The sequence below is a fragment of the Gobius niger genome (genome assembly GCF_951799975.1).
Source record: "Gobius niger genome assembly, chromosome: 11".
Classification (NCBI taxonomy): Eukaryota; Metazoa; Chordata; class Actinopteri; order Gobiiformes; family Gobiidae; genus Gobius; species Gobius niger.
Genome location: NC_136862.1, coordinates 9,117,487 through 9,136,638, shown reverse-complemented (window position 1 = coordinate 9,136,638; position 19,152 = coordinate 9,117,487). Strand labels below are relative to the sequence as shown.

Here is a 19,152-nt window from a genome sequence, read left to right as displayed (position 1 = left end):
TATCTATGGCTAGGGGCGAATAGGAAACTGTGATATTACAATGGCAGAGTCAGTGGAGGATTAAAAACCAATAGAGGAGCTTGAATGCAGATGCAGGAGAAGAGGATGCTGAACCGTAATTACGACCTTCAGTCCACACTGGAGCAGGAACACTATCAGACGATTATAAAGGACACATACGATCCACCAGAAGCACATTTTCAGAAATATGTATTTGATATTTCCTCTGTCTCTCAATAAAGTTGCTCCAATGCTAAAATCACCCTTAGGTGCATTCATGCTCCAGTGTGCAATAAATCAGCCATAAAACTAATTTCAGGAGTGTTTCAACTTTGCATCAAAGCTGTAACATAACGCAGACTGTAGAAATGTTGCAGTTTCGGTCACTATCAGCAGGCGTTTTGAGCATCTCCATCTCAGGCGTTCTGTTCTCTTTGAACTGCTCAAAAAATGTGAGTGTGCGGAACAAGAACCATTATCAAGTGATGCACATGTATTAAACCTTCAGTTGACAGACTATTTTTTCCCGCAGGTTTTCAGAAGCAATCAGTATGCTCATTGTGTTAAAGTAAAGAAAACATGTTTGCAGTTATAGCGTTAGAATAGTATAGAAGATGAAAGAATAAGATCACCACTTGTATTATCTTTTGTGCTGCACAGTGACAGGCCAAGATTACAGCAGGAAGCAATATATGTGTTTCTCTTCCTTCCATTTTACTGAGATTCAGCTCATTTTGCCTTGCTATCCAAACTGCACATTTGTGTACAGACAAGAGAAAAAAACATATTTTCCTTTTTGCTTTTAAAATGTTTATGCCACATTCATGCATCTTTATAATACAGAGAAAAAAATACTAATAATAAAAAAGCAAATTCCTGACAGTTGCCACACATGTCCCTGAACACTTTTCTTTACTGAGACCCAATTCTCTAAAAGGTCGATTTTGAACAATACGTCAGTCTCGGGATTTCCATTGGTGGATTTAACAGAGCTGTCTGCCATTGTCATCATTCATCTTCCTTCTGCTCTCCCCTCGTCTTTGTATAAACTGTGTTCAGAAGCCAACTGTGCTTGTCCCAGCGCCATATATTTCACATTTGTCAAGCCTCATTTCAACTCAAGCAGCATTAGCAGTTTGCCTTCTTTAACCACTTTGTCTTACCTCCGCACAGCTGTCTTACAGACATCCCAAAGAGAAGTTAATGATGGCTCATTTCAATTACATCTCAGACACCACTGGGTGCACAGTCCCATGTCACAAAATCCCCTAATTATTCAAGCTATTCTCTGACCCTAACCTTTATAATTGCAGCGTAGACACTTTGAATAAACTGTGTTTCATATAATCATTAATTGGGGACCTCGAGGGTCTGGTCAGTCAGAGAGTTCTGTTAGTAACAATATGCTGAGGCTAATTAATTTTGAAGACCTCATATTGTAATTATATGGCAGAGAGCTGCACTGTTTAGTATGACAACTCTCAGTTTTAAATCATCATATTATTTTACAAGCTCAAACATTAAACTGTTCTAAGCCAAGAGGCATGTGGGTCAGAGTTTAAACCTTACACTTAGTCATAAATTATTTTTATTCTCACGTCGTGCCAGGTTTTGTTAAAACATTGACCATTTTGTCTTTCAAGAAAATCAGGCCCCCTACTTTTAATTATGCACAAGACTCACTGTTCTGAAACTACAGCGTTTTGCTTCAAGTGGATCTACATTTTGTAAGCAGATCGGTGTGACCTATGCCGTAATAAGTGTGTTATTCTCAGCCCAGTGCGTCTCTCTTTCTTGTGTTGATTAATCAGGAGCAGTTTCCTGTGCTCTCGGCAGTGAGTGGGCTGTAGTGCAGAGTCTACACCTGGGATAATGTCACATTAGCATACGTCAGTGTCACTCACTGTACAGAGACATAGCTGCAGTCAGCCCGATTCCACTGCACACATGTGACTAGTGTCATCCGGAGCTGTGTGTCTCCTCAGACTCAGAGACTCTGGACTGTGCTCAGATGCATTAGCCCTAATGAAACACTGTGAGAGGAAAGTGCAGAGCAATGTACAGCTTTACTTTTTGCACAAATCACACAGAATGAGAGGTGGATAGACAAGGAATACAGATAATTATAGAGAAAGGATACTGAATGACACGCTTTAGGGAAAAGCTTTTGTTTTTCTCTGCTTTTTACTATCCAGCAAGGACCCACTTAAAAGTAAAACCCTCTCTGCTGGACAATTAAGTTAATTTTGTATTTCTGCTGTGCATGACCAAACCGTCCATGGACCAGTCTCTGGTTCAGTGGACCAGTCTCTGATGTAAACAGCACAACAGAATATGTGTGTCTCTCTCTGTACTGCGTATAGATTTATTGTTGTAAAAGTCATGTTCATGGTTCAGCTTTTGTAGTTTGAAAGAAAAGTATGTAATTATGGAAAAGAAGATCATGTACAGTTTGAGAACACTGATCCCAGCCAACTTTGACAGATGATTGCACTTTACAGAAAACTCCTTTAAATAGGAGTCAAAACATGTGGCAACACTCACAATGATATCCCATTAATAAAATCACACTTAAACGGCTACGCACAATATCGACAGGACGTATTGACCCATATTGCACTGCACTAAATGTCTGTGAAGTGCTTTGCTGTTTATCAGACAGATTCATCCACTTGACTTTGACACGGCGGGTGTATCATCAGAGTGTGAGGAAAAACAGTGGCCCCAAAGATGATGAATTAGCCCAGATTTGCAGAAATGGTTGAAGGTTACCTCCCACATAATGAGACACTGCGGTCACATTCCGAGTGGAGCATCAGCTTCAATCCTCTCTCCAGCTGATAAGTTTATGTTTTTTCTCTTCTTTAAATCCTCTGGTTGTGGCAGCAGTGGGGGCTGCTAATTAAAGGTGTTTACTTTTTTCTTAACAATGTAATGAGAATCTGAATGTTGAATGAGTAGTGATTAGTGCCATTCGGTGCCAAATCACCCAAATTCACAGAATCTTCCCAGATGACCCTCTCAGATTTGAATGAAACTTTTTTTTTTTAGTTCCTCCACATGTGCAATGCACACATGCAAAGGATTTGCTCTAGTGTCTAATAGTTGTTTTGTTTTTTACACAATTTACAACTCAGGGCTTTGTAACCTTAACCACCTTTTCTGCTTTTTGTGTTTGTGTGCACCTTTAAAGAGCTGTAGCTCAGTAATGGAATCATGTATAGGGCTACAATTTGGTCTGTGTCATGTCCACTAAGGACATTTCCAGGAACAATCATCAAAAATGCTCTAAATTGTAAACTCTTGGATTTAAAGGCTGCTAAAAATGGCAATTTTTGAATCCAAAATCTCAGGGGCTCTACAAAAGAAGTGGAAATCATTTGAGCTAGATAACAACTCTGGCTACAGACTGACTGATGTGGCTTCAACTGTGAAAAAAGATTGAAGTACCTCAGTCGTTGACTATGTGGTCAAATCCTGCATAGACTACAGAGACATTTTTGAGCTTTTCTGAGTAGGACCCATCGCTGTGAAGCTATAACTCAAAGATCCTTTATCCGATTGACATCCTGCTTCCACTGCAGCAAGGTCATATTCTAATGAATTAAGATCTAGGACATGAGGATGATCACTCAATACACTTCTTTTGTAGCGGGGGGATTCCAAAATTCAAAATTTGCCATTTTTAGCAGCCTATAAATCTAAAACTTTACAATCTCGAACATTTTTGATGATTGTTCCTGGAACTATGTTTAGTGGACATGGCACAGACCCTTTACTTGATTCAATTACTGAGCTACAGCTCTTTAAAGGTGCGCACAAATGCAAATAGCACCCGGGAGCAGGAAAGGTAGTTACAACTCCCTGAGGCTGTGGGTGAAACCACACAGAATGACCCTTTATCATTGTTGAAACGACATATTAGACGCTGCTGAGATATTTATTGTGAAAAAGAAACATTCTAATGAGACAGCTTTGTTTGATGAAGGCTTTTTCAGCGATGAATATCTGAGCAGGCCGTCGTGTTGAAGAAAACTGAGGAACCTATAGCCTTGTCATTTGCAGTATATGTTTCACATCCCTGAACACTGCGAGTTCTATCTGCTCTTGTGTAGAGGTGGATTTTAAAGACAAACTCTGGGGTGAGAGATTTGGCTGAGTTCCATTTCTAAAGCTGCTCATGACTGGATTTAAAGACCTGAGTTTGCGCTGCCTCTAACACTGCTGTTAAAGAGGGAGCTATGCTTTTTTCCATTATAATTCCAAACACATCTTGATCGCTAATACTGCATCTTACAAGTTGTTGGTTAGAAAATACTTTATTGATCTAAAACAGCTCATGGAAATACTCTCCCCACACACTCGCTCCCCATTGAATGTTCTGTGGACTTCATCCTACTCCTTTTGAGAGTGCAAATGAACTCCTTTCCCCGTGATAACATCTGCTGTCTGTTATCTTTGTTTTGTTTGTTTGTTTTCGCTGCTCAAATAAGCTAATAAACTGAACTCAACTTTTTGTTTTATTTTTTTATTTGTAACACAATCCAGCCACCAATTTTAAAGCCAGTGAAATTCATCTTGTTTTTTTCTTTTTTGTTTTACTGCTAGGACTCCAGGCTCAGTTACATGAGGTTGACGGGAGATGTCTGCTACTTCCGGTTTCTACTGCATTTATTCTTGTTCCAAACTGGTTCTTTCCTGTCAACTGCACTATCATGACGTGCTTTGCCGGTGGCCTTTCCATGTCCGAAGCGAACCTTCTAATGACACTGTTAATGGCCACGCACTCGCAGGTGAAGTGCTGCCCAGTGCTAATGAGATGCACAGCAGAAGCCAGGCTGGACTCACTGGCCGCAGGAGGAGAGGGCTCTGCTTCTGACACAGTAATTCATCTGTGTTTGCAGCGCACAGCCCTGGCATCAGCGGAAGCATAAATTCTCACAGATTGTATCTGAATGGGACTTTAAACAACCGCAAGGGCTGTGTGTTTATCACAGCTATCTATCGTCTTCGGTTTAACGCAAGAGTTTCTTCCCATCCCTAAAATCACATACACCAGTACATGATATGCGGCTCTTCTCGCGTCCATAAAGAAATGTGCAATGATTCTCCTACACTGACTTATGCCCGCCTTTCCCCTAAAGCGGACTATTTGTCACCGTGAAAATAAAGGATTGGGTGCTTTAGCTTCTCTCAAGGACAGCTGTTCCAGTTGTGCATGTTATTTGCATTCAGCCGTGTATTTTCTCCACTTTGTGAAATCTACAAGAAAATAGTATTGTTGTTTTTTTCATCTTTGAGAGATTTGCACTTGAACAAGTTTAACACTGTATTATTCATTCTTCACTCAGTGTGCTGACTTCACAGCAGATGCCATAAAAGTGCTCTGATTAGAAATATCTTCCAATGCACTCCAACAGGCGCTAATTAAAAACTGAAAAAGGCCAAAGAACAGATTGTGAATGGAAACCTATTAAAGTAAGATAAATTGCAGGCAGGCAGCAGTTTTTCCTCAAGAGATTTGCCGTGAACACTAATTGATGCAAAACATGGAGAAAAAGCACAAATCCTAAAGGCTGTGTACATGTTCTGTCACTGAGGTTCAGAGGATTACGCGAGGAAAAAACAGAAGCATTCAAACCTGTTTTGTGCTTTGCTGGGAATGTTGTTGCTATGATTTTTGGAGCGCGTTAACAGCATTTCCTTTAAAACCTCTCTCTTCCTCATACCACTGACGACACCACAACAGAGAGACGTTCGCATGGAAACTAGTTTGTTTTGTCCTGCCATGTCAAAACAGATGCATTCTCACAGGAAAAGAGCAACATGCCAACATGCTGCTTACAGCAGATCACCTCATAGGTGCTCACGATAACAAAATCTGAAGTTCGATATATCGAGGCAGGAAAATAAAGCTTAAAAATGGGAAAAAGAAAAAAAATATTATTGAACGATAAGTCGATATAGTAATTATCGTGACAGCCCGCGCTACAGTAGAGTCTTTCTGCCACGAGTTAGCGGAGAGCCCTCCTCAGATCGTATCGCTCCAGAGGCCATTCCCCATCACAGCTTCAGCCGCTCGCCCAGGTCACACCTTTGCTGTAGCTACCGGCCACAGGAGCTCCATTAAGGAGCTATAGCTGTGCAGTTGCCTCATCTCAACTGAGCTGAGACCACAAAATGCATCACACCAACGAAAAGTATGGGCTGAGAAATGCCTGAAAACAGGTAAAAAGTAGGGCTGTCATGAGTTGCGATTATTGTGAGGAAAAATATTGCGATTTTACGATTATTTACGATTATCAAAATTAAAGAGACTGGATGCAAGTTGGTCATGTTATGCTCACTACTGCCACCTCAGGTCTTAAGCATAACTGCAGCCTCTATATTAAGCTTGTGCATGACGGCACTTCAGACCCGAAGTAACAACTTTTTGAGTGACAGTGCAGGATTTTAGAGGCAGTTGTGGTGAACAGGTCTGAGCTCAATCTACACATTAGGACATGGCTGGAACATGTAGGGGAGGAAAATACTTAATTTTAACATTTTTAAACTCTGAGAAAACTGAGAATTCCTCAAAATATCTACAGTACTGTCTGAATCTTCACAAAAAAATGTACATTCTTATAACCTATTTCTTTAAGGGTTGTTTTAATTGCAAACCTACTGAACTTTTAGCTAAGTTATCTTTCATCTTTATGCTTAGGCTATACCATGGCAAGTAAAAATAATAATTGTATATATATAATATAATGATTTAAAAATAATTCGCCAAACAGGTAAAATAATATTGATATTTGCCCTCTCTAAACAGAGCAAGGTGTTCAGATCTGTGTCTCATGAATCACTATAATTACAAAAGCGTTCCTAAACAAATGAATCAGCTGATTTCCATGCGCTGCCTCACACAGTTTCACTTTTGTTTTTACTGCGACACAAACGCAGCTGCACATGGTTCTTTGGGACTCTCCCTTTGGATGGGATTTGGTCTGTGCATTTTGGATCATTGAGCTTTCCGCTGACTTCACTCTACAAACTCACCGTTTGGCACAGATACACATGCGCTACGGCTCAGGAGACGTGACAGCGGTTTACCGTAGGTCCTAAAAATCTTAATTAATATACCGTAAGCTAGTAAGTAGAACTATTTTTGATTAAACCTACCATTGTTCATTTCCCCAATTAAAAAGTAACCGATAAACCTTTAATAAAATACTTTTCTGTGGGACAGTGAAGATTGTTGAAAATGAGCAGAAATCCTGGCAGGCTGGGGTGGTTTCTGAAGATAGGGCTGGCGGGCAAATAGTTAATAATGGGGGACTCCATTATCAGGCACGGCGCTGGAAATCATTCATGTTGGAGCGAGCTACACTTTACGCAGACAGTCTGAAATGGGATTTCGTACAACTTGTGTTATCATCAAGGAAGTCTGCTTTTATTTCTGGACCCATTCCAAAACAAGCTCGTGGTTCTGAAACTTTTAGTCGCATTACATACCTGAACTCGTGGCTGCTGTCATTCTCACGCATGCACAGCTTTAGTTTTGTTGACAACTTTAATTTGTTCTGGTCTCGCTCCACCTTTTACAAAACTACTTTACCACAACACTACTCCCTCATCACCGTCATCCCTCCTTTCTGTTCCGTTCCTTTCCTTTTTTTCATCCAGGAGCTTTCTGACTATTTGCAAATTTTAACACCAGTTTCTGCGCAATTGATTCTTTCAGTTTATCTCGAACGCCGGACTCACACACGCATTGGTACACTGCAAAAAGTACCCTACTGAAAACAAGGAAAAAATCTTTGTTTTAAGGAAAAAATTCTGCCAATTCTTATTTCTAGAATATTTTTCTTATCATAAAACAAGAAAGAAACACAAAATTTAAGCAAATAAATAGCTAGAATTAAGCAAAATGTCCTCAGAAAATGGAATAATTTAAGGAAAACATGAAAACGTGAAAAATTGTGGGGTATTTTACTTAAATGTTGCTTGATTTAAGTAAAATGTTCTAAATTACACACATTTTTGAGCAAAATGTTCTTAATAAATACTAATATTTAAGGAAAATATTGCCTGCGCCCGGAGACCCATCTCCATGATGTGGAGCCAGGCTGATGGTCAGAATCACCTGGCTGGAGGATTCACCTATTGTACATGTTTTTAGTGGTAGGGGAAACGTATGCAGACACGGGGAGAACATGCTCCACACAGAAAGGCCCCGTCCTGGTGGGAATCGAAGGTACTGGGTTCGATTCCCACCAGGACGGGACAGAATCAGTTCTTACATTAAGAGTTGTGATCTTATTTTTTGTCAAAATAAGAAAAAATATTCTTCTGCCTCATGCTTTCTTTCTTGTTACAAGAAAAAATAGCACGTTTTTAGTAAATTTATCTGAACAAGAAATGGCTAGATTTTATTTCCTAAAATAAACTAAAAACTAAAAACTTTGCTAGGCAAGACATTATTACTTTTTATGGAAAAAATAAGAACTTATTTCTTAAAGTAAGACATTTTTTACTTGCTTAGAATCCACTTTTTGCAGTGTAGGAGGATTAAAGATTAAAGTTTCCTCTACACCTACTCCAGATTCCTAAAGTTGCCTCCAAATACCGTCATCATCCGGGTTTATTTATTGCCGTCTTTGGTGATGCGAGCTCTTTACTGACCCCTGTGTGCACCAGTTCCAATCATAGCCAATGTGCTGCTCATATGAATCCAATAGTGATTGTTTCGGACTCTCATCTGCTCCCGCTCCTTGTGACACGGTATTAAATTAAATGCTGGTCCCAGTTGGAATTTGTCACTGCCGTCCCTGCCTTTGCTGGATTCTGTATTACATTGAGCAGAGCCAATACCATCTCTGCGCTCATGGTCCAATTTTATCTGCCTGACAAGTACATATTGATCCGTGTTGGCTTCTAAGTCCAAGCAACACAAGAAAGGTATTGCAGATAAATATTCAGCTGCTGTGCCCACTGGGTTAAGTAGAAAAGGCGATAATAGTTGTTTGATAATGTTTGTTTGCCTGTAAAGAAAAAAAAAAGTTTGGGTGAGATCAACTTTTTAAAGAAGGAACAAAAGAAACCACCACAACGCCATATGATGCTGTTGTTCATAGTACATCGACATATATGTTCTAACCTTGCAATAGAACGAACGTCTATTCATTTGTACTTGCTTCATTTCACAGATCTCCTGAAATTGCTGCTTTGGATGTTGCCAGTTCTGTAATTTCGATGCGTTGGTATACACGAGAGAATAGCCTGCTTATCTATTAGTTGGCAGAGAGAATAGAACGCAGACATCATCTCAGCATTACTGGATAATGAGAGCAACAAATCCAGTGTTTAGAAGCAGCCAATATGGAATTTGTTTGGCTGCTGTTGGAATCAATGTTAGCGAAGCTGCTTTCTCCCGTGGCGCGACAAAGTCATAAAACTATACACATCTGAATCTCCAGTTATGGTTCTACGTTGAAGACTTGCATATACTGTGCTGTGATTTTTATGGGACAGCGATAAGAAAAAAAAAAGTTTTCCCATTGGCCTGACGGCTGATGAAATCATTTAGTGTGAGCGGTGGAGCCCTTCTGGTTCTGCTCATGAGCTTCGCTGGAGCAAAACAATCTTCCCTTCACCTGAGACGCTCCTCTGTGTGCAGAAACTTGTCGCTTCAGCTCTTTTCGTCATTCTCTCGGCTTGTACTGCACAGGTACAGCTTGTTTGGGGTCCAGCAGGGAGCCACGCTCTCGCAGGGGCGTCCCGTTATAGGCCGGGGTGTGTTTTCTTGACGCAGCACATTCTCAATCATTGAGCCAGAACACTGCCTTCAATCCCTGTTCGCCCTCCGGCCCCAGGGAGCCCGTGCCATTGATTTGATTCACAACATTTTTGGTGTGTTGATAGGTGTACGTACGATCCGTGGAGAGTTGACTTTGCACAGAAAGTGCCCTGAAAATGTAAATGCATGTGTAAAGCAAATACAGTTTAACAGTTTAAGGTATGAAATGCAACAATGTGTCCTCTCCAATTCACAAATGTGGAGCGGTAAATGAAGAGCCCTCAAAAACACGATTCTCTGGTCTATTCTGACTGGTTATTCTTATTTCGACACGTAATAAAATCAACGGCATCAGAAGATCACAGTTGTTGTTGTTGTTGTTGTACAGTAGTTTTGTTTTCCATTTTGGTGTTGGAGCATGTCAAAAGTGGTGCAAAAAACGAAAGTGCGCCAGTGCAACCAGCTCCAAATAGCGTGGAGCCCTGTCACCCCGACGCCATTACTCTACCATTGATTTCAATCCACTCAGACAGTTGGATACAGCGGAGGAAAATTGGGTTGGAGTCATTTGCATATCAGCATATACGTATCAGCATCAATCTGTTAGATGAGCTCAGAAGATATTTGAAATGTGGCAAAGAGAAATTGTCACATTGAAGCAGCCGAATGTGATGCAATAAGGACAGGGGAAAGTTAATAGATTGAAAAAAACGGCTTTGATGTTCGTACCGGAAGGAAAGAGATACTGTGCATTTCTTTCCTGTTCGAGTAAAAAGTGACTTACCTTCTATAGATTTCAGTGATGGGAAAAAGCATGGTCGTCATTTGTGTCGTAGATTGCTATACTTCTTCTGTCTCCTATTTAATGCAAGATACAACTGTATAGGACAAAGAAAGAGCACTTTTTACATGATTAGAGAGAAAGGAAACACATTTATGCTAACAAGCATCCCTGATTTAATACTGTACAGTGGTGGGAAGTGAATATTGTTGGAATGGTGACAGCAGTGGGTGGTGAGCATGCAGTCTCACAGTCACATAAAAGTGTTGGCACAGGGGTAAGAGGGTGCTGTCTTATAATGACTTTTGGCAAAAAACTCTGATGATACATTCTTGTCCCTCAGACCCTCAGACGCTCAGACCTGTGTAACAGCTTTCCCCGAGCAGAGTGAGAGAGAGAGAGTGGCAGTGGGCGCTTGTGAGCGGTTTGTGTTTCTCCTGTAGTTAAATACATGGAGATCATTGTTGTCGGGCACTGGGCAGGTTCTCCTCCTCTTATCACACAACTACAAACTACGCTCAGTGGGATCTCGAGGCGATAGTGTGTCTGTGCGTGCCGTCACATAATGCCTGGAGCAGATTGCACTGGTGGATATAAGCACCTGTGCACAGCGCTGCGGTATCACAGTGTGATGAATGGACATTAGGGAAATATCATGACACTGATTCAAAGCCAGGATTCTTCGCTGTTGACATAAAGTACTTTCCATCACAACTATGGTATGTTCTATCCGTGTGGCACATTCAACCCATGAGATCCCCATTAAAGCAGATACTCTATTCAAACCCTCGGTATTGGGACTTCAGGTAAAATATATTTGATTTTGTTGTTAGAAAGAGCGTACAGTCTTAATGCAGATAGCTTTGTGATTATGGAGAACAAGACATCATACATGCCTGTGTCTTCTCTCTCCTCTCCATTCTGCATCTCCATTCTGCATCAGATCAGTGGGACAATGTTGTTCTGCAACACAGAGCAGAGCAAAGGTCAAAGTTCACCTTCCACTGGAATCAGGATACTCATACAACATGTTCTCACTTTTATGTAAATGAGGACATCTCACTGGGGCATTGCAGGAGCAATAACCTTTTTCTGCAAAATGTGGAAACATGCCTGAATATTACACCTCACACAGGTATCTCAAAAACAACCCTGGCAGCACTCGACTCGTCTACAGGGAACATGAGTTTGCAGTGTTAAAGTTAATGCTTTAACTCACGGTTAATCAAAAGATAATTAACTAATTATTCATGGCTTAAGCGCAAATGAGTTGCATCATATGTTTTGAACTAACACCCTCCTGCGTCTCGAGCAAATTGCACACAGTTGGACTTTTCACATAGATTTATGAAATCGTTTTAGCTTGTTAATGAAATGTGTGTGAATGCTTTAAATTAGAGTATTATATGTGGGCCTAGTACTAATAATGAATATAATAATAACATTACAGTACAAAATGATCTAAAAGCACTAGTTTTCCAGACACATGACGACACTCAGGGGTCAAACTCGCTTTAACAATTTGCACCGCATTTGCTCTTTTTCATAAACTAAAAATCACCTCGTGGGAACAGACGGATGACAGGACAATATTTTTACATATTTTATCTTTGTTTACACAACATGAATAAAGCGCAGAATAATTAGACATCCCCTGCAGAGCTCCATTTGAACACGGGCAGATTGTTCTCTCACTATCCGAGTTTAATTAGTCTTTTATTTCCTTTTGCGCTTATACCCGGGACGCGCCGACCCCCCTGTCGTATGGGGATTATGCAGGAGATTATAAATTCTTCTGGCTTCAATCTATAATCGTCATGCAATCAACCTCAGCAGGAAGTACCAGCAAACACAAGGGTGGACCCAACTGATTGAAGTGACTGAGATACAGAGAGATTCTAAAGGTGTGTCATCTTATTACAGACATGATTTTAGCCTTTTGACATCTGGATATGAATGCTGTTTAATGGCGATATCTTTAAGCAGCTTCTTATCCTCCCTATATCCTTCTAATAACTCCGTGAGCTCTATCTATCTACATCTGTTATCTCAGTGCTTCAAAGCATTCTGAATCTCACGGGGGGGGGGAGGTAGAGCCATCACTCATGTGCGTGTCATATCACTTAGTATTATAGCTTACTCTCCGTGTCGCACACAAGTGTTACCACCTCAGCCCGTGCTTCTGAACAGATGCCGGAGTCAATGTTTAACACTCGTATGGCTGGTTCAGTAATCTGTGTAATTACTGGGGGCCTGCCTTGTCATTTGTGTGAAGCAGCACAGATAATATTTCAATTAGAGCTAACAGTGATTTGTGCTGGAAGGTCTTTGGCAGAAGCCGTGGCGCTGTCCTCGATGTATTTGGGAAGCAGCGGAGGCTCCTGAGAGGAAGACTCTTCGCTGAAGCTGCTTGTTAAATCCATACTGTAAAGGAAGTCAATGCAGACATGAGCGAGTGCCACTTAAAAACTCTGAAAGCCGAATCATTTCTCACTTTTGCACATGCCTCGCAGACACCTAGGGGTATTATTTTCAGATGCGTAACCTGGGAAGGACACCGAAATCACTGCTGACTTTTAAATACGTAAAAGCGGAATAATCATTACGGATGAAAGAGCAGTCTCTGACCACCATTGCAAGAAAAAATAATAATAGAGGATGCAGTATTTAGGCTCTGGAGAGTTTTGTATTTGTGTGTACAGAAATGAGTTTTAATTACAGAACATGAGCAGCAGCCGCCTGAGATGAGCCCAGAGCCATTGAACAGGCTGTTTCGAGCAAACTGTGGCATTGTGTGAACATGCTGCTCACACTGCTCAGTACAGACACGGCTCTACAGCCACTTGTGTTATGACTGATGCTCCCAACACTTCAGGAGATCAGACATGCAACACACATGGGCAAAAGTGATCACGCGGTTCAGTATCCAATTATGAAATAGTTTGTCAATAGCGGTTTTTATATCACAGGTTTTTTTTAAATAGCTGAGCAGCGACTTTGAGTGTCATGAAAAGCACTTTGTAAATAAATAGTATTGTTATATTTTACAAACAAGGATTACCAATTTACCACCAGTTGACTGTAAACAAAGCTTCAATGCTTCAAAGCGTATTGAATTGGGAGCTTTTTTAGACCCGTTTAATTGGCACAAAACGTTTGAGTGACATTCTTAATTGTCTGTTAGATTGTTAATGCAAAAATGTAATTAAAGTCTTATTAGTGAGATTGCAGCAAAGCCACTTTCCTAACTGTGCAAATTAACACAGTGTGCTTACAACTGAAAGCTTTTTCTAAAAATAGAATTTCTTTGGCTCGCTCATTATCTCACTATGTGGCTGAGAGAACAGACACTAAGTATCAGAAATGAAAATCAACTCATAGGAGGACTTTGCTCTGTCTGAATCAGGAGGAATCCTGCAATGTCACAGACAGAGGCCAATTAAAATCAGCCATAAAATCTCCTGCTCTGCCCTTATCCGAGGCATCATGGTCCATAAATTTCAGAGGTTAGAATAGGCATTAACCCACATCATACAAGATAAATTAATCACCCAATGATCCAGACAAGTCACTGTCTTTTTAACCTGTCTCTGCCTGTGCTCATCATTAGAAACATCTTTATCTGAAGCATAGCACTCACTTCACTTTAAAACTAAGGCCACACACAACTTTTTGGAATTTAAAGATATCAATTTGAAACTTCTGCTGTGTTACTGGCAAAAATATGAAGAAAAAAATGTATTGCAAGTTTTCTGTCATTTTATGTGTTCATATAAAAATGAGGTGTTTTATATCTAAAAATGCGACAAAAACTCAAAAATGGATTGAGTCAGATTCTATTTTATTTTGTTGATATATTAGTTAGAAAGACTTTTTTCAGAGGGGATTTTGGATATCTAGTTTTAAAATACATTTTTAGTGAAAAAATCTATAAAAATTTAAATTTTGCCTTGTTTTTAACATTCAAAACTCAGGCTTGGAATTAGATATAAAAAAAAATACGATATGAAAAAATCTTCCAAATATTGTTCAATCCAAGGCTGGAAAATTCGAAGTCTGTAGAAGCTTCTGACGTGGTGATGTTGTTGCCCCAATGAGAGAAAAATGCCTTTTGAGGAAATTGCCCTTGAAATTACAATTTCCCATATATATCTATGGAGAAACATTCAATCAGTGCAATTTGCACATTGCACATTGAAAAAAATAGTTTTGCCTGTTGTGACTCCCCTTAACCATGTAATATGTTGTGGACATAAGTTGTTGAGATGAAAAGCATTTCCTACAATACAGAAAATGCTATAAACAAAAGTGCCTGTAATACCTTACCCAGTCACAGGGCTTTTGGTTTTCTTTTCGCCTTTGCTGCATCATTGCAAGGACTTATGACAAATGTCATAGAAACTAAATATTCTCAGACTTCTTTTCATCACTAAGCATGTCCACAAAATGTTCTGGTTCACACGTTTCTATTCACACTTACCATTCACACAATAATTAGGATGTTGGTAAATATGACATTTCAGTCTGAGTAAGGCAAGGCAAGTTTATTTATAGAGCACAATTAAACATTAGTCTGTGGGGTAACAGAGTTTCAGTCCCATGTAATAATATATATTGACGGATACAGCCATGAATCTGATGTGAGGCAGATATGTCCTATCTGTAGATTATAGATATATGATATCTTTGGTTAACGTTTTCATGATTGTTGGACCTTCTGTGTCAAAGAGCGCTGACACTAATTTCATAGTCTCTGCTTGTTTCATAAGTTTGCAGCTTTTGAATGAAATGACTGCTTAATAGTTTCTTTGCTCTTTAAAAGGTCAAACAAATGTCAGAAATGTTTTCTTTTTTTTCTGATTTATGGACAAATGTAAATCTGCCTTTGTTTTTGCCTCTAGTGATGCTTGTTGTGAGATTGTGATTAAAGGTCAGAGAATTACCTGCAGGTGTTTCAGGAGAAAACTCAACCAGAATAATGAGGTGCACTGAATTGTCTGCTGTTGACCCTTAACATGCTTTTCTCACTTAAATCAATGTTAAATGGAGGTGTGCTCGACTGTTTCAGGCACCGTTCTTTCAGTATGTCGCGTATGTTTGTTAGAAAAACAAACGGGCGGCACTGTGGCCTCGCGGTTTGGGACAAAGCCTTTCTGTGAGCAGTTTGTGTGTTCTCCCCGTGTTTGCATAGGTTTCCTTCGGCCACTAAAAACATGTACAATAGGATAAATGAAAGTGTGAGTGGGGAACAACAGAAGGATATTAGCCCAGGCATACAGTCCTGTGAGGCGGGTTGATGTGCATGTACGTATCTCTTGTGTGTTCATTAAATGTCCCGAGCAAATAAACCACAACAAACAAATCCAACAAGTTCAGTGGCTGAAAGGAAGACAGCATTTTACAGTGGGCCTGAACACTCGAATCGTTCTTTCTCACAAAGATAAATAAACCTGTGTTTGATGTGATTGTGTCTTAATTGGAAAATTGGCTTTTGTGGCACTGACAGAAACAATCTAAAATCCACTTCCAAACATTGTCCACTAATCACTCCACCTCCTCCTCCACTCACCTGCAGCCATCTGTCGAGAGGCGCCAAGCACCAGCAGGAGACTGCAGCTCACAGCCCTTTTCTCATACGGCTCTGCACTGCATGTAAAGTATCATTTGCTGGAATTTGTTCCAAGGATCAAAAACTGCTACTGAACAATACAGTATTGTCAGGAAAAGTTTGATATCTCTACACTTTGATTGTAAAGAAAAGGCAGTAAACAATCAATGTAAAAGAGACGCAAAAAAACAAACATTATGATATTTCATTTTCTCTCTCTCTCACTTTTTATGGTGATTAATTAAAGCCACTGACACTGATCTATTAAAGCAGTACTAAGTAACGTGTTTACCTTAATAAATCCTTTTGGTAGTCCCTGTGCGGGTAATACAAGTGTTTATGGGATGATTGGAGGGTCTTTCATCTCCCCCTGGTGTCTCTGACCAGAAAACCATGTTTAACTTGACTCCCACCGGTCCGGAGAAAGCAATACACACTAATGAAATCACGAAGAAGAAGCTAACATGCTAACGGGCAAAGCTAACTGCGGGCTAACGTCACTTTAAACAGTATTTACAGCAAAGTTTGAGTGAAAAAAATATTTCCATTGTATAATTGGATGCACTGTAACCCTCTCTCCCTTCGCCTTTCCTGTCGGCGTAGTATTTACTCTCCAAGACAATTAATAAGTTAAAAAATCGTAACTTTCTACTACACCTGCAGTTGCGCTTACGACCTCTAGGGGGAAGAGTTACTTAGTACTGCTTTAAAGTTCTGTTTTTTATTTGGTCTATCCACCTGTGATGTGAAGATGTGTCAGATTGAGACAGGCAGATCCCTGAGGCTTGCTTGGAGCGATGACTTCAGCCCTGAGGGAAGGAGAACAGCAGTATGAGACATTACCACAAATCTTCAGCTCAGTCCTGTGCTCTGTGTCTTCATTCGGCTCAGTGCAGATAGTGGAGTCGGACTCGGGCCTATTTGCTCTTGATGCTTGTTGGTGCTTTAAGGCTGATTTTCCTCCTACAACAAACTCTCCCCCTCTGTCCCTATCAGCGGCTGTCAGATGCAGCCCATTCACAGGGCACCATAGTCTTATCATCAGTGCTCTCATGCTTTACATGCGCCGCACGTTCTGTTCTCTCACCTGGAGCTCCCACACTATGAAGACAGGCGGGACATGTTTATCTATCTGTCTTTGAAGATAAGCCTTGCTCATGGTATGATCCTAATGTGTAGCTTTGCCTGAACAGTGGGGAGCTTCAAAATAATTATTATAAGTCAGGAAATGTGAAAAGTGCAAATGAATCAACTGCTTTTGGCCTGTCCTGTTGCTCCTGTATGTCTGACTCCAAATGGTGCCTTTTCACTGGTTCCTTTTGCTCCAAAAACAGGAACGCAAGCTACAGATGCAAGAATAGACTTACCTCCTCCCTTCTTCTGTCTTGTTTTTCCTTCATAAGAACTCATGTTTTGCAGATGCTTATTAAATTCAAGAAATAATCTGTCCTGCGAGAGCTTAATAAGATGCGCGAGGCTGCATGCAATGTTAATGTAAGAGGAGAGCGAGGAGGAAGTAGAAAGAGCTTGTTGCAGTCAGCGCTGCTTGCAGCACACCGCGCTTCCTCCCTGACCCCTTTATCCTATAAGCAACGCCCTCAGGCTATTGGCGTGTGTATGCAAGATACCGGTATCACGCCCTAAATGTTATTTTAGTACATTAAGATGTTTTTGTTCCCCTAATTTCAACAACAAAACGACTTGTTCCATTGACAGATTACTTAATACTTCTCAAATCAAGGTTAAATAATAACAAAAAATAACTTAAATTTGGTACTTATTGTGCACTGTGCCCTGTGTGTATCGTGGCTTTTGTCTTTCACTCTGCCTGATGTCCTACCGCAGTGTCGCTCGGGGGTAAACCTGCTTTGGAGAAGCTGCATCCGACTTTTTAGTCATGGTTTGCTTCGTGGCCTTTGTTTTCTGTGATTGCAATAATCATTTTCTCCCGCATTTAGATGAAACGTTACTAAAAGGCTTTGAAATAATAGTTTTAAGTCGGCTTGATGAAATCTACATTATTGAGGCTTAACAGTCAAGGTCAGACAGCGCTGGGAAGTTATCCGAAGCATAACTGGTGTTGAATTTTTAATCTGTCCCCATTGTAAATCTTTCCACTGCCTTCGAACTCACTCTGGGACATGGCGGAGTTATTAGTATTCCTCTTGTTGACGGATTCACACAGACTTTAGCTAATTTCATGTTTGAAACAAGCTGATGATCTTGTTTAGATGCAGCAGAGACACCGGCGCTCCAAATCCATGCTCTGAAAGTGCTTTTCTGTTGGTAATTACAATCTTAGCGTTAGATCAATGGCAGTACCTCACTGGGGCTGCTCAATATGTCTCTGAATCTGAACTCCCACAGGTAAAAGTGAGAGGCAGAAAATCCCTGTGCTCTGGGGGATCTTCAGTTTAGCGGCTGCTGCGAGCTTCAAATCAAATCCAAATGAGATGATGCAGGTGTATTGGAAAAGCAATACAAGCACATACATATACTGTTATCCGAATGGAATCAGTTTTGTTGGTGTTGCATAAAGAAACATGTTTGATGAATTATTGAGATAATGCAAATGAAAAAAAATCATATTATATCATGAAGCACCTGTCAAAAGTTTGGAAACACGTTTTATGTATTGGTATTTATTTATTTTCAACACTATTGACATTGTGTGATTCTCATTGAAGAATTGAAGACATTAAACTATGAACACATGTGATAACGTTGGTGGTAACACTTTTTACACCCTTGATACAATGTACCTACCAAATGTAATGAGCTATGTTCACAATGGAATAAGTATCACGTTATTTAACAGTACCTTGATACATTGTATCTAACTAAATTTAGTACGCTGTAATGTGCTCTGTAACAGTCTGTAGTAACTTGTACTTATGGGTTAGTTACACAATGGAATAACTTGTATTAGTACTTTGTAGGTACATAATGTCATAGGACACGAGACCCTTGCGGTTAGAGCTT

The 19,152-nt window shown here is 40.2% G+C and overlaps 1 protein-coding gene across 2 annotated transcripts in view; it reads left to right on the top strand.

Annotated features, from left to right (window-relative positions):
- Nucleotides 1–19,152, top strand: part of ntm (neurotrimin) — a 610,313-nt gene that overhangs the window by 248,154 nt on the left and 343,007 nt on the right. The gene's annotated exons all lie outside the window — the stretch shown is intronic.